This window comes from Eurosta solidaginis, chromosome 2 (assembly GCF_040869045.1).
Source record: "Eurosta solidaginis isolate ZX-2024a chromosome 2, ASM4086904v1, whole genome shotgun sequence".
NCBI lineage: Eukaryota > Metazoa > Arthropoda > Insecta > Diptera > Tephritidae > Eurosta > Eurosta solidaginis.
In genome coordinates this window covers 74,305,679-74,319,523 of record NC_090320.1, presented here as the reverse complement: position 1 = coordinate 74,319,523, position 13,845 = coordinate 74,305,679, and positions in this window count along the sequence as shown.

The following is a 13,845-nucleotide window of genomic DNA, read 5'->3' as shown; positions in this document are numbered from 1 at the left end:
AAAGGAGGGGGTAATCAGACCCAGTAACTCACCATATGCCCCTGCAATCGTGCTAGTACGAAAGAAAAATGGGAAAATTCGTATGTGCATTGACTGTAGGGCCCTGAATAAAATAACCGTCCGAGATAACTGCCCTCTACCATTGATTGACGACTGCATTGAATTCCTAGAAGGTAAACAGATATTTTCTATTCTAGATTTAAAGAGCGGGTTTCATCAAGTACAGATGTCACCCGAATCAATTCCGTACACTTCTTTCGTAACTCCTAACGGTCAGTATGAGTACCTTAAAATGCCATTTGGTTTGAGGAACGCTCCTGCCGTATTCCAGCGCTTTATTAATAATATATTTCGCGATTTGATCGAGGAAAGAAAGATAATTATATATATGGATGATATTGTAGTAGCAACGAGAGGGCTAGAAGAAAACAAGGCCTTACTCAAGATTGTACTACAGCGGCTTTCAAGACGTGGACTGAAGTTTAATTTAGATAAATCAAAGTTTGCATACAGGGAAATAGACTATTTAGGGTATAAAGTGAGTAGTTCAGGAATCCGACCCAATGGATCCCATATTAGAAGCATCCGAAATTTCCCAATACCCACAAACCAAAAGCAGGTACAGTCCTGCATAGGGTTATTCTCCTACTTCCGACGTTTTGTACCATCATTCTCTCAGATAGCCAAATCATTACAAAATTTACTCAAGCGACATTCTAATTTTGATTTTAACGAGACTTGTCTCAGTGCTTTTAACGAATTAAAATTCCGATTGACCGAAGCACCGGTCCTAGCAATATATAATCGTGGAAAAGAAACTGAACTCCACTGCGATGCTAGTTCTATAGGATTTGGCGCAGTGTTGTTACAGCGAAAGGGTGATAACAAATTTCACCCCATTTCATATTTCTCAAAAACTGCCTCCAGTGCCGAGTCCAAATATCATAATTTTGAGTTTGAAATATTAGCAATCAATACGCTTTAAGAAGGTTCAGAACTTATCTTGAAGGTATGTCATTTAAAATAATCACTGATTGTAACTCCTTGGCTATGACCCTCGAGAGAAAACAGTTGAATCCCCGAATCGCTAGGTGGGCCTTGGAGCTAGAAAATTACAATTATACCATTCAGCATAGGAAGGGTACATCTATGGCGCATGTAGATGTGCAGATTGCACATATCATTAATACCGAAGGGGTTGAATTCCAAGTGCAAATTGCCCAAGAGCATGATGAAACAATCAGTTATCTACGGAGCCGCCCGGTGAAATGGAATCAAACATTATTAGGCTAATGCATAAAAAAATAGTACACCAGTCAGTTAACAAGACTGTCAACAAACTAAGTCTGTATTATTGGTTTCCAAAAATGAGAATGAATGTCGACAAATTTATCAGAAATTGCCTGAAATGCTTGATGCACGCTACACCTCCACTCATTAGAGAAAGGAATTTTCATACTATTCCTAAGACTCCATTGCCGTTCGATACTCTTCATATCGATCATTTTGGTCCTCTGCCGTCTCTTAACTCAAAGCGTCAACATATTCTAGTATTAGTCGACTCATTCACCAAGTTTGTAAAACTACCCAACCAATTCTACCAGTACCCGTGAAGTTACCTCTGCTCTAGAAAAATATTTTAATTATTATAGCCGCCCGAGACGAATTATAAGTGATAGAGGAACATGTTTTACATCTATGGAGTTTAGCAGTTTCCTCTCTAAGCGAAATATTGACCACGTTAAAGTGGCGGTCGCCTCCCTTCAAGTGAACGGGCAAGACGAGCGTGTGAATAGGGTCCTAAAGGCGATGTGAGGAAAACTGACTGACCCGATAAACCATGCTGACTGGTGCTTGAAATTGCTTGAAGTGGAGTATGCCATAAACAACTCTGTTCATAGCACTTGCCGGAACACCCCCAGTAGACTTTTGTTTGGCATAGAACAACGTGGAGCAATTGTTGACGAGTTCACAGAATACTTTCAGGAGAAGACGAACTCTGATGTAGGGCGAGATTTGGTATCCATACGCCAGAGTGCCTCTGACGCTATCAAAGCTAGACAATAGCCGTGTTTTTTTTTAAACGCGTATACGTTTCGTTTGCGCGTGCAAAAAGCGCCTATCCTCGCTTAGATAATGCTTAGGAGACCCATCTAGCGGCTGTGGTTAAACAACTAGCTTCAGCAACAGGGTGTACCGAAAAGCGGAGACACAACGCTCTGATGGCCATAGGGTATAACATATAGCTGAATCAGTTGCAATGAAGTGTGGACGCACATAGAATACATAGAATTAGTGTAGAGGGTGAAACATAAACACATTTTTCAGTTACATCTGAGTATAATGCGTATTGAAATTTAGTAGGACAAAATTTATGCGCAGCAATTTCAGAGGTGTAGTTAAAGCTTGTCGCTTAGCAGTCCATATAAAGTTTAAGCGTAAACGGATATACGCGTGTTAAAAAACACGGCTAATATTATAATACCAAGCGTTTAGCCATCGACAGTGGAAAACAGGAGAGTTATGAGGTTGGAGATTATGTCGTAATTAGAAATGTAGACAATACTGCTGGAGTTAACAAAAAGTTCATTCCCCAATACAAGGGACCATATGTAGTGCATAAAGTGTTGGGAAATGAGCGGTATGTCATTCGTGATATTAAAAACTGCCAATTAACCCAACTTCCTTATGATAGGATAATTGAGGCCCACCGTATTCGAAGGTGGTTGGATAGAACAAGTGATGATTCCGTTGAGCGGGAAGATAAGAGCAGGTTCCCTTAGAGGTTAGATAGATATAAGAGCTATTATATATGGGGTATTCCATCCCATTTCGACCAATTTTGAACCCGACCCCTTTAGAAATGGCTGAAAGTTTTTCTTCTTTTTCTAGCTTACGAAAGACGTTTTTCAGAATTTTTTCATCCAACTCAAAAAAATTTATGAATTTAAAAAAAAAACCGTGTTTTTTTCAAAATGCTATAACTTTTTCAAAAATTTACCGTTTGGGATCTTTTTTTTTTAATTTGTTTTTAAATTTACTTTTCGGAAAAATACAAAAAAATTTTTAAAGTTTTTTTTTGTAATTTTTCAGTTTTTCGAGATTTTTCGAATTTCGCCATTTTTTTTTTCTCATAAAAAACTTCAATCACTTCTGCAATCATCCCCACTAATCCCGGAGTGGGCCGATAATTTTTTTTTTTTTTTATTTAATTAAAGAAAAAACTTTAAAAATTTTTTTTGTATTTTTTCCGAAAAGTACATTTAAAAAGAAAAAGATCTCAAACGGTCAATTTTTGAAAAAGTTATAGCATTTTGAAAACAAAAACGGTGTCCAACTCAAAATAAGTTATGAATTTTTATGAAAAAACGGTGTTTTTTTCACAATGCTATAACTTTTTCAAAAATTGACCGTTTGGGATTTTAATTTTTTAATTTGTTTTTAAATGTACTTTTCGGAAAAAATACAAAAAAATTTTTTTAGTTTTTTTTTTTTCAATTAAATTAAAAAAAATAAATGATCGGCCCACTCCGGGATTAGTAGGGATGGGGAAAACAAAAACGGTGTCCAACTCAAAATAAGTTATGAATTTTTATGAAAAAAACGGTGTTTTTTTTCAAAATGCTATAACTTTTTCAAAAATTGACCGTTGAAAAAAAAATGGCGAAATTCAAAAAATCTCGAAAAACTGAAAAATTACAAAAAAAAACTTTAAAATTTTTTTGTATTTTTTCCGAAAAGTACATTTAAACACAAATTTAAAAAAAAAACGATCCCAAACGGTCAATTTTTGAAAAAGTTATAGCATTTTGAAAACAAAAACGGTGTTTTTTTAAAAATTCATAACTTTTTTTGAGTTCGATGAAAAAATTTGAAAAAATTCTGAAAAACGTCTTTCGTAAGCTAAAAAAAGAAGAAAAACTTTCAGCCAATTCTAAAGGGGTCGGGTTCAAAATTGGTCGAAATGGGATGGAATACCCCATATATATGATCGAGGTCGATCTATTGTCAGATTGGCCGAGCTGTAAACGTAGCCTAAGCTTAGTCTGTGTAAAATAGTTTAAGTCAAATTTATGGCAGCTCTGTAAATCGAAACAATAAATGTAAATTATGGCAACACTAGAGAATAAAAAGATGAGGGACTTCCGATTGGACATTGAAAACGACAACACGTAGTTTTATTAAATCAACCATATCTGGAAACATCCACCCAAATAAATTAACAATATTCATTCATTATAAATGATTGTGTAACGAAGCTTTTCCTTGCATCGGTGCTTCTTCAATAAGTGCTGGGGTATACTCGCCGTGTCCAAGGTTCGCTTACAATAAATTTGTATTTCGGGGCAAATCGTTTTCATATAAAGTTCACTTTATTGCTTTAACTCTATACACTATAACTATAATATAAAATGTAATAAAAGAAAGATATGTATGTATTCTTCACTTCTTTTGATGTTTGCTCTATGATTAGTGGTGGGCTAACGGTCCTCGTGTCCCGTTAGGAGCGTTCCGTCAGGACGCCTTGCTGGTCGTTGCCTGGGTATGTGTAAATGTATCTCAGTGACGCCTTGCGTCGGCGTGTTTCTCTTACGGTTAGCGACTGCACTGTCTTTGCTGCGGCTTATGTCGGTGCTTCTGCGTGAGTGTAACCCTGTATGGTTGACGTCGTATATTTGCGTAACTCTGTTGCGGTCAACGTCGTGTGTTAGCGTAACTCTGCTGAGGTCAACGTCGTATGCTTGCGTAATTCTGCTGCGGCCAACGTCGTATGTTAGCGTATCTGCAGCGGCCAACGTCGAATGCTTGCGTATCTCTGCTGCGGCCAACGTCGTATATTGGCGTCTCTGCGGTGGCCAACGTCGTATGTACCGTAGCGCTGCTGCGGCCAGCGTCGTATGTTAGCGTGACTCTGCTTGTGGCCAGCGCCGTATATTTGCGTAGCGATGCTGCGGCCAGCGTCGTATGTTTGCGTAGCGCTGCTGCGGCCGGCGTCGTATGTTGGCATAGCGCTGCTGTTTCTGCCGAGGCTTACGGCGGTGGTGCGCGGGCTCGTGACGCTGTGGGCCTTCGCTTTGCAGGGAGCGAGCGTGGTCTAAGGCGTTGTAGAGCGGTCAAAACCAGCTTACCCGCAATCCTCAATCCACGGCTTTCTCCTATGAAGGGAACTGTCTTGCGATGGTCAAAACCGATACGCCTTTCAGATGCCCTTCAATTGCTGCTCGGGTAACATTCTCAACTTCGCGTCCCGTTAGGTGAATTCGTACAGTCACGTTGTGGCGTTTCACTTCATTTCACTGCTACTGCGGATGCCGACGTACTTCTGCCACGGTTGACGTTTGGTTGAACGCGAGATCGCGATGCTGTGGAGGACGTTTGCTTACGAGAGAGCGAGCCTTGGCTAAAGCGTTGTAGAGCGGTCAAAACCAGCTTACCCATAATTCTTAGTCCACGCCTTTCGCATATGAACCGCACTGACTTGCAATGGTCAAAACCGATATGCCTTCCAGAGCGCTCCAATAGTAGCTCCGGTCGCAACCACAACCGCGTGCTGACTGCCTGTTGTATTCTTGTGTTACCCTTTTCATAGCTAATGCTCTTGATGTTGCTAGCTTAGTTCGTTGCGTTGCCATGGCTACGGTGTTGCTGTGGAGTGTTGTGGCAACTTGTTGCGCTAGTGATGTTTCAGAGACTTGTTTGTGTTTCGTGTTGTGTTGGCTATGTTTCTGATCGTGTTGTTATGTAGAGTTATATTTGGTCCTCACACTCCCTGCCTTGGACAAGTGGTGCTCCTTGGCTAGGACTAATTCACCGACTACGGGGGTCCATTTTCTCCGCCGTAGGTTGTAATGACGTGCTTGATATACTGCCGCCCGCTCCATATTCTGCCTCACTATTCTGAAGGCTTCCTGCATTCTGTTGGACTTCTCCTCGGCCGTGGTGAGAGCTGCACGTGTCCCAACGTTGACCACCTGTAGCCTGTAGAGGCGTTGACACTAGTATTTATCGCTAGCTCAATTTCATGAAGAAGGTCGCCCCTTCGCTTGTGTTTTGCGTTGGTAAGCTGCACTATGATTCACTTAATGGTCCTGTTTGCCCGTTTCGTTGGGTTTTCTTGGGGGGTATAGGGTGCGGTGTATTGTTGTCGTACCCCGACTTCCTTGAGGTAGCGATGCCAGAGCGTACTACAAAACTGTGCGCCATTGTCGTATACGAGTACTTTGGGAACGCCAAACTTTGCGAGGATTCGTTCCCTAAAAGCCCGGCGAAGGCCATCTGCGGTAGCACGCCTCATGCGGATCAATTCCAACGAAGTCGATGCATACTGTGGTAAATGGTTCCTGGGCTACCTGTGAGAACATATTTCCGGCTGGCTTTTCTTGTGTTTCCTTGTATTTCTGGCAGGATTCGCATTGACGTACATACCGGCTGATGTCACGTACCGGGCCAATAATATCGGTTGGCGATTCGTGTTACTGTCCGGCGGAGTGGTGTGGGCACAATTTCCATGGTACCGCCTCTTCGTCGTGTGACCGGCAGGGAATATGGCGGTATAACTGTCCATCCTGTAGAGTATAGTCGGCGTATTTCTCCGGGTTGGTGCGTACTTCGCCGACACGCTTCTGCCACCACTTGCATTCTGGTTCCTTCGTCGTTGTAAGTCGTAATGTCTGTTCTTCCTTTTGAAAGCGGGCGAACAACTAACATCAAATTGATTTGGCGCTATGGCATACCTTTCGCTTGTGTTTTTGCCATGAAATGTTTCTCAGCAAAAAGTTATCTGCCTCATCAGATGCACATGGAGTCCCATTAACACACGACATTCTATCTCCCCGGATATTTATCACAAAAAAATATTATTATTGTTATTTTCGGTTACCATACATATTTCCTGCTATTTTAATGACAAAAGGTTTCAAGATCGGGGCAGATTGCTGTAGGAACGATAATGGGGACCTGGTAAGTGACGTACAGAGTGTGGGGGACGACCAACCCGATACCCCGATCGCCGATGATGAAAACCACTCCCCCGCATCCAATATCACGGCTAAAAAATCAGAAGATGCCAATTAATGATGGGATAACCGACGGGCGAAGAGTTGGTATAAGATAAAAGAGCAAAAAAAGGTGGATTTTGCAGTAAATTTGGACAAGACGAAGTACTTACTGTCATCGTGGCCTTTGTAGCCACGTCGCTGTTGACGGATATAAATTCGAGACTGCGAAGGATTTTGTTCATTTGGGAAGCAGCATTAAAAGTAAAAACAATTTCGGCCTATAAATCAAACGGAGAATAACTCTTGCCAACAAGTGCTTCTTTAGACAATTGAAAAGTAACGTCCCCTCTCGAGGAACAAAATTCTCGCTCGACAAGTCACTCATCATACCTGTCCGGATGTATGGCTCGGAATCATGGAAGATGAGATGTGTTGTGCCATCATTTGCATCATGTTTCTTAGTTGATCGATGTTGGGAGCTGTCGTACTGGCTCCGTTACTCCGAGGTTCCGAACCCCCAGCACCCGCGTTCACTCGTGGCTCCCTTCGCTTGGGGATTGCTCCTCCAGCTGCACCTGCAGTTGCACCCCCAACGGCACCAGACTCGTCCGTATCTGACATTTCAAAAAGTTGGTCGATTTTCCTCGAGAAATTCAGACTACTATCCCCCTCGCTAAAATAAAAGCTGTCAGAAACTCTAACCCTAGGCGGACGCACGATTTCTTCCCTTACCGTACGGAATACCCGCGAGTGCACCTGTTAAAAAAGTCTGTTGGTAAAAAATCCACAGGATGGGGTGTGCCCGTGTCGATCTGCGTGAAGATGGGACCAACGACTTGATTCTGCAGTGCCCTGCTCACGCTTCTTGTCACCCTCTTATTCGCGTTGAATAATCCCAATCCACCAGCAAATCCTTCCGCTTCGTCACCCTTCTCCATACACGAAGACAGACACTCAAGAAAACGGAAAACCTTCTCGAATTGCAGTGGGGTATTTAGACCACCAAATGTAGGTTTGCAACAAAATAGGAAGATCTAACTTTGGAAGGATATAGCAAAATCGAGATTTCTAAACTCACACTCAAAAAATATAATATTTACTTCAAATATAGACAAAAAAAAAAAATAAAAATGAAAAGATATAATCCAATAATTCAATAGTTTATGGTTTAAACCACATAAATATATAGTAATAAAAGAAGTGATAAGCAAAAAAAAAAATAAATATGTTTGGAAATTGCGTTAGACAATTAACCACACAAAAACCTAACAACTAAAATTTATTTATAATAATAAGGAAGGTATGAAGACTTCAATTTCAAAATCCAAAAAAAAAACTTATAAATAAAAACTAAAATGCAATTCCGAAAAGAGACTTCGAAGTAAAATGTATTTTCAAATTGAATAATGTTGAATCCAGTAAGTAAATTGGAAATTTCAACAAATATTTAACCGGAAATAAAATATTTCAAGGCAAAAAGAATAAAAGTGCGAAATTGCCAAAGCGCCACTATCAAATAACAAAATAAAATTTGCAATGCCAAAAAATATAAAAAAAGAGGTTCAATAATAAATATATATTTATGTATAGGAAAATATCCGAAAACTTAAAAAAGTTCAAGCGAAAAAATAATAAGGTTTTCAATAAAGAAAAATATGCAGACCAGTAAAAATTGCAATGACAAAAAAAATTCAAATTCAAAAATTTCAGATCTCAAAAGCATATATTTTAAAAATAATAGAAGTAAATAAAATATGGCTAAAGACGGAATCGGAGATCCACTTCCAAAAAAAACGAACCTCCAATTCAAAAATATATAAAATAATGGCAGTAACAGCCGATAAAAAAATTTGGATTTTATAGGTTTATATGTATACAAGCTTATAAATATGTATATATATTTATAATGCAAATGGATATATATGTGTATCTGAGAGAATTCAATAAGCATTTATACACGTGTATGTATCCAGATATATGTATGTATCTATGTATATATGGGTATATATGTTTGTAAGTAGGTAAAAAGTATTAAAAGAGATGGTATGTTATTGTTGTTGTTGTTGCAAGAAAAAGTTATCAATTGATTTAACATTTGGTGTGTGTTGGTGTTGCACCTCTGCAAGGTCATAGTGGATGCAATCCGTCCGTCTGTAATCTGACAACTGAATTCTTGTCGTCACTCCGTCCATTCAGTGTGGCACATCAGGCCTCGAAGCCATAGCCTAAAGCTTGGCTGCCACACTGCCGCAAACAGCTTTGGTACAGGCACGCTGTAAACCTCATGAACAAACAGTGCTGGACTGCTTTTACAGTAGCTTAAACAGCGGCCTGCCCTCGAAACGTCTTCTTACTATCATACTTGCTCTACCGCAGGATCCCACTTATACAAGCGTTGCAGCTTATATAAGGAACTCCTACGGTAGGCTAAGTATCCCCCCTCGTATTTGTTACAGTGGCACTAATCACATCGAACGCGTCCAAGTGATGTTGCCACTATAACGGTCTTCTGTCCAGTCGAAGAAAAGAAGATTGTTAAAGAAAGTGACAGAGAAATCAAAACTAATTTTTAAAAATTGAATGAAGCAAAAAAAATAAGGAAACTGAGAAATGGGCTATTGATGTTAAAATTAGTAAGTAAAAAAAGTAAGTAAATAAAATTGCAAATAGACAGACATTTGGGAAAAATAAAAATAAAAAAAAACTGTGCTATTCGTTGGGCGCCATTGTTGTATAACTGACTGTTGGGGGAAGACGGAGGTGGCATTTGGCATGCTGGCAAGCCCCTGCTAGCTCGTCGGGCGGGGTGAGTTTTTGCTCACCCGCTCTTGGAGTATTCGAGAGAAAAGTTCTCCGGATGGTTTATAGTCCTATCTGTGATGTCGACGGCGAGTATCGAAGGAGCTATAATGACATGAGCTTTACGCAGACATGACGATAGTGCAGCGATTGAAAATCCAAAGGTTTCGCTAGCTAGGGCATGTTATGCGGATGAACGAATACGCTCCGGCAGTTTGTAAACAGAGGAAATAAAAATCCTTCACTGAGTTGGGAGAGACAGTTGGAGGAAGATTTGACCCCGTGTAAGGATAAACTAACCTTCACATCCGTTTAAAATTATATACTCTATGTGCATGCAGCTTTAGTTGCGTTTGACAGGCGCGGGCAGCTGGCAACGCGAATGTCAAATGCAGCTGCGGCTCACGTCCCTGACAGAAAAATTATACACACAATTAATTTTTGCACTTTCGGCTTGAGACGTGTTTTTTCAATCGTTTAATTTTTCAATTGAAAAATATTTATATAAAAAGTTAACAAGTTCGTGTTTTTATTTTAAATGGTCGTGGGGCGTAGACAACCACCATGTCAATCGCTATTTGCAAGCACTAGGAACGCTACGATTTGGAGGCGCGGCCCTCCAAATAACACCCAGGAGGCATTCGCAACAATTGCGACTTAGACACCGTTTAAGACAGTGGCAGGTAACCTAACTTCCAAGATCACATGGCGACCGTGATGGTCTTTGGTGGTACAGGTGAGTTGAGTGCGTGCGGTGTGAAAAATTATTAAAGACAATTTTTAAAATAAAATAATCCAAACTTAATACAACAATTTTCTAAAAACTAAAAATGCGGAAATAATAAAAATATACAATTTTACAATTTTAAAATTCGGAAATAACAAAAGGTGTACAAAATACTATTTTCTAATATAACAAATTATCTAAAACTACGGAGTTAATAAAAATAACTACATAAATTCTTACTTACTTACTTAATTGGCGCTTAACCGTCTAAACGGTTATAGCCGTCCAACAAGGCGCGTCAGTCGCTCCTGCGCTCCGCCAACCGACGCCAATTGATCACACCAAGGGGGTTTATTTAAATCTTTTTCCACCTGGTCCTTCCAACGGAGTGGGGGCCGCCCTCTACCTCTGCTTCCATAGGCGGGTTCCGATAGAAACACTTTCTTGGCCGGAGCATCATCTTTCATTCGCATAACATGGCCTAGCCAGCGCAGCCGCTGCGTTTTAATTCGCTGGACTATGTTATGTCTGCGTATAGCTCGTACAGCTCATCATTAAATCTTCTTCGGTACTCGCCATCGCCAACGCGTAGAGGTCCATAAATCTTTGGAAGAACTTTTCTCTCGAACACTCCCAAAGCCGCTTCATCTGCTGTTGTCATGGTCCATGCTTCTGCCCCATATAGCAGGACGGGTACGATAAGTGACTTGTAGAGTATGATTTTCATTCGCCGAGAGAGGACTTTACTTTTCAATTGACTACCTAGTCCAAAGTAGCATTTATTGGCAAGATTGATTCTTCGCTGGATTTCAGTGCTGATGTTGTTGGTAGTGTTGATGCTGGTTCCCAAATAAACGAAGTCTTTTACTTTTTCGAAATTATGGCTGCCAACAGTAGCGTGGTTGCCAAGGCGCATATGCGCTGACTCTTTGCTCGATGACAGCAGGTACTTCGTTTTGTCCTCATTCGTCATCAAACCCATCTTTACCGCTTCTTTTTCCAGTTTGGAGTAAGCAGAGCTAACAGCGCGGGTGTTAGGCCGATGATATCAATGTCATCAGCATATGCCAGTAATTGCACGCTTTTATAATATATTGTTCCAGTGCGGTTAAGTTCTGCAGCTAGTATAATTTTCTCCAGCATCAAATTAAAGAAATCGCACGATAGGGGGTCACCCTGTCTGAAACTTCGTTTATTTTCGAACGGCTAGGAGAGGTCCTTCCCAATTCTGACTGAGCTGATGGTGTTGCTCAACGTTATTTTGCACAGCCGAAAAAGTTTTGCGGGGAAACCAAATTCAGACATAGCGGCATATAGGCAGCTCCTTTTCGTGCTGTCGAAGGCGGCTTTAAAGTCGACGAAGAGGTGATGTGTGTCGATTTTTTTTTCACAGGTTTTTTCCAAGATTTGGCGCATTGTGAAAATCTGGTCGATGGTAGATTTACCAGGTCTGAAGCCGCACTTATAAGGTCCAACCAGCCGGTTCACGGTGGGCTTCAATCTTTCGCACAATACACTTGAAAGGACCTTATATGCGATATTGAGAAGGCTGATTCCACGATAGTTGGTGCATTTTGCAGTATCCCCCTTCTTGTAGACTGGGCAAAGAACACTTACATTCCAACCGTCGGGCATGCACTTTTCCGCCCATATTTTGCTAAGAAGCTGCTGCATGCGCCTTACCAACTCCTCGCCACCATACTTGAATAGCTTCGCAGGCAATCTATCCGCGCCCACGGCCTTGTTGTTTTTCAATCTGGTTATTGCTATTCTAACTTCGTCATAATCGGCCGGGGGGACATATATTCCATCATCTTCGATTGCGCGATCGGGTTCTTCATCTCTGCGCGCTGAATTGCTGCCTCCATTTAGGAGAACAAGTTTTCCCTCCATAATTTAAGCACTCTCTGGACATCAGTTACAAGGTCGCCGTTTTCGTTCCTACAGGAGTTTGCCCCGGTCTTAAAACCTTCCGTCTGTCGCCGTATTTTTTGGTAAAATTTTCGGGCGTTATTCTTGGTGGCTAGCAGCTCAAGCTCCTCGCACTCACGCCTTTTTGCTTCTGCTTTTTCCTTCCTGAAAAGGCGCCTCGCTTCCTTTTTCACCTCACCTTCTACTTTCTACAAAATTTTCAATTATTTAACTAACATATATAATAACGGCATGCGAAAACCCACGCCACTCAAATAACGGCATCATAAACTGTACCACCGCCAGCGGCAGCGAACACCAGCAGCGGCGAACATCAACAGCAAATTCCAGCAGCAGCAACCACCGTCGGCAGCGAAGGCATTTACGGTTGGAGCAGCAGCAGTCATAAGTATAATATATATATGTATTTAACAATTTTTGCCTACCGTTTTTTTATATAACATATATGTATGTATGTATAGAAAACAGTAAATTCCTTTTATGCGGTATAATATATATATACATTTTGGATTTTTAAAAAGTGGTGCGTTCTACATTTAACTACTTCGGTTTCAAGCATAATATTAATTTTCACCTTATAAGACTGTTGAACTTGATGAACAGTTTGTAACGTGTAAATTTTGGATTTTGATATTACGGTGGTTTTCGGAAAAACCAATTAATTTTTTTTTGCTACATGCGGTGGTCCCGTAAAAACCAATTAACTTTTTTGACACATGCGGTGGTTCCGGTAAAAACCAATTAATTTTTTTTGATACATGCGGTGGTTCCGTTAAAAACCAAGTAATTTTTTTTGATATATGCGGTGGTTCGTTAAAAACCAATTAACTTTTTAATACATGCGGTGGTTCCGTAAAAACCCAAATTGAGATTTTTTTGAATAAAGCGGTGCGTCCGTGATTACGTTTTGAGACTTTTACCAATTAATACTTACATACTTTTGAGCCATTTTAAAATCAATTACTTTTATAGATTTTTCATACAAGTTTACTGCAGTTTCAATTAATTCTTCTAATAAATTGTTAAATATTTCTTTAGCGACTATTCACCTGTAAATCAATTCCCTTCTTACAAAATTCAAGCTTCAAATATAAATTCAACATTCAAACAAGTGCTTTTCATATGTACAACCTTAGAAGTGGTAAGCAAGTGCAAAAAACTTCAGATTCAGAATCCGATTTCGATAAATCAGCCTCAAGCTACGAAAGTTTAACTTCATCTTCGACCGATAAAGTAACCAAACAGGAAAATAAATTATCGTTGTCAGCAGATTTTCCAGGCTTCGAAGATTCTTCCAGTAAAAATTTAACTTCTAATTTAGTTTCAAATCTTAACGATTCAAATAGTGAAATATTAACTTTAACTTCCTCTACTTTAAAATCAGATCTT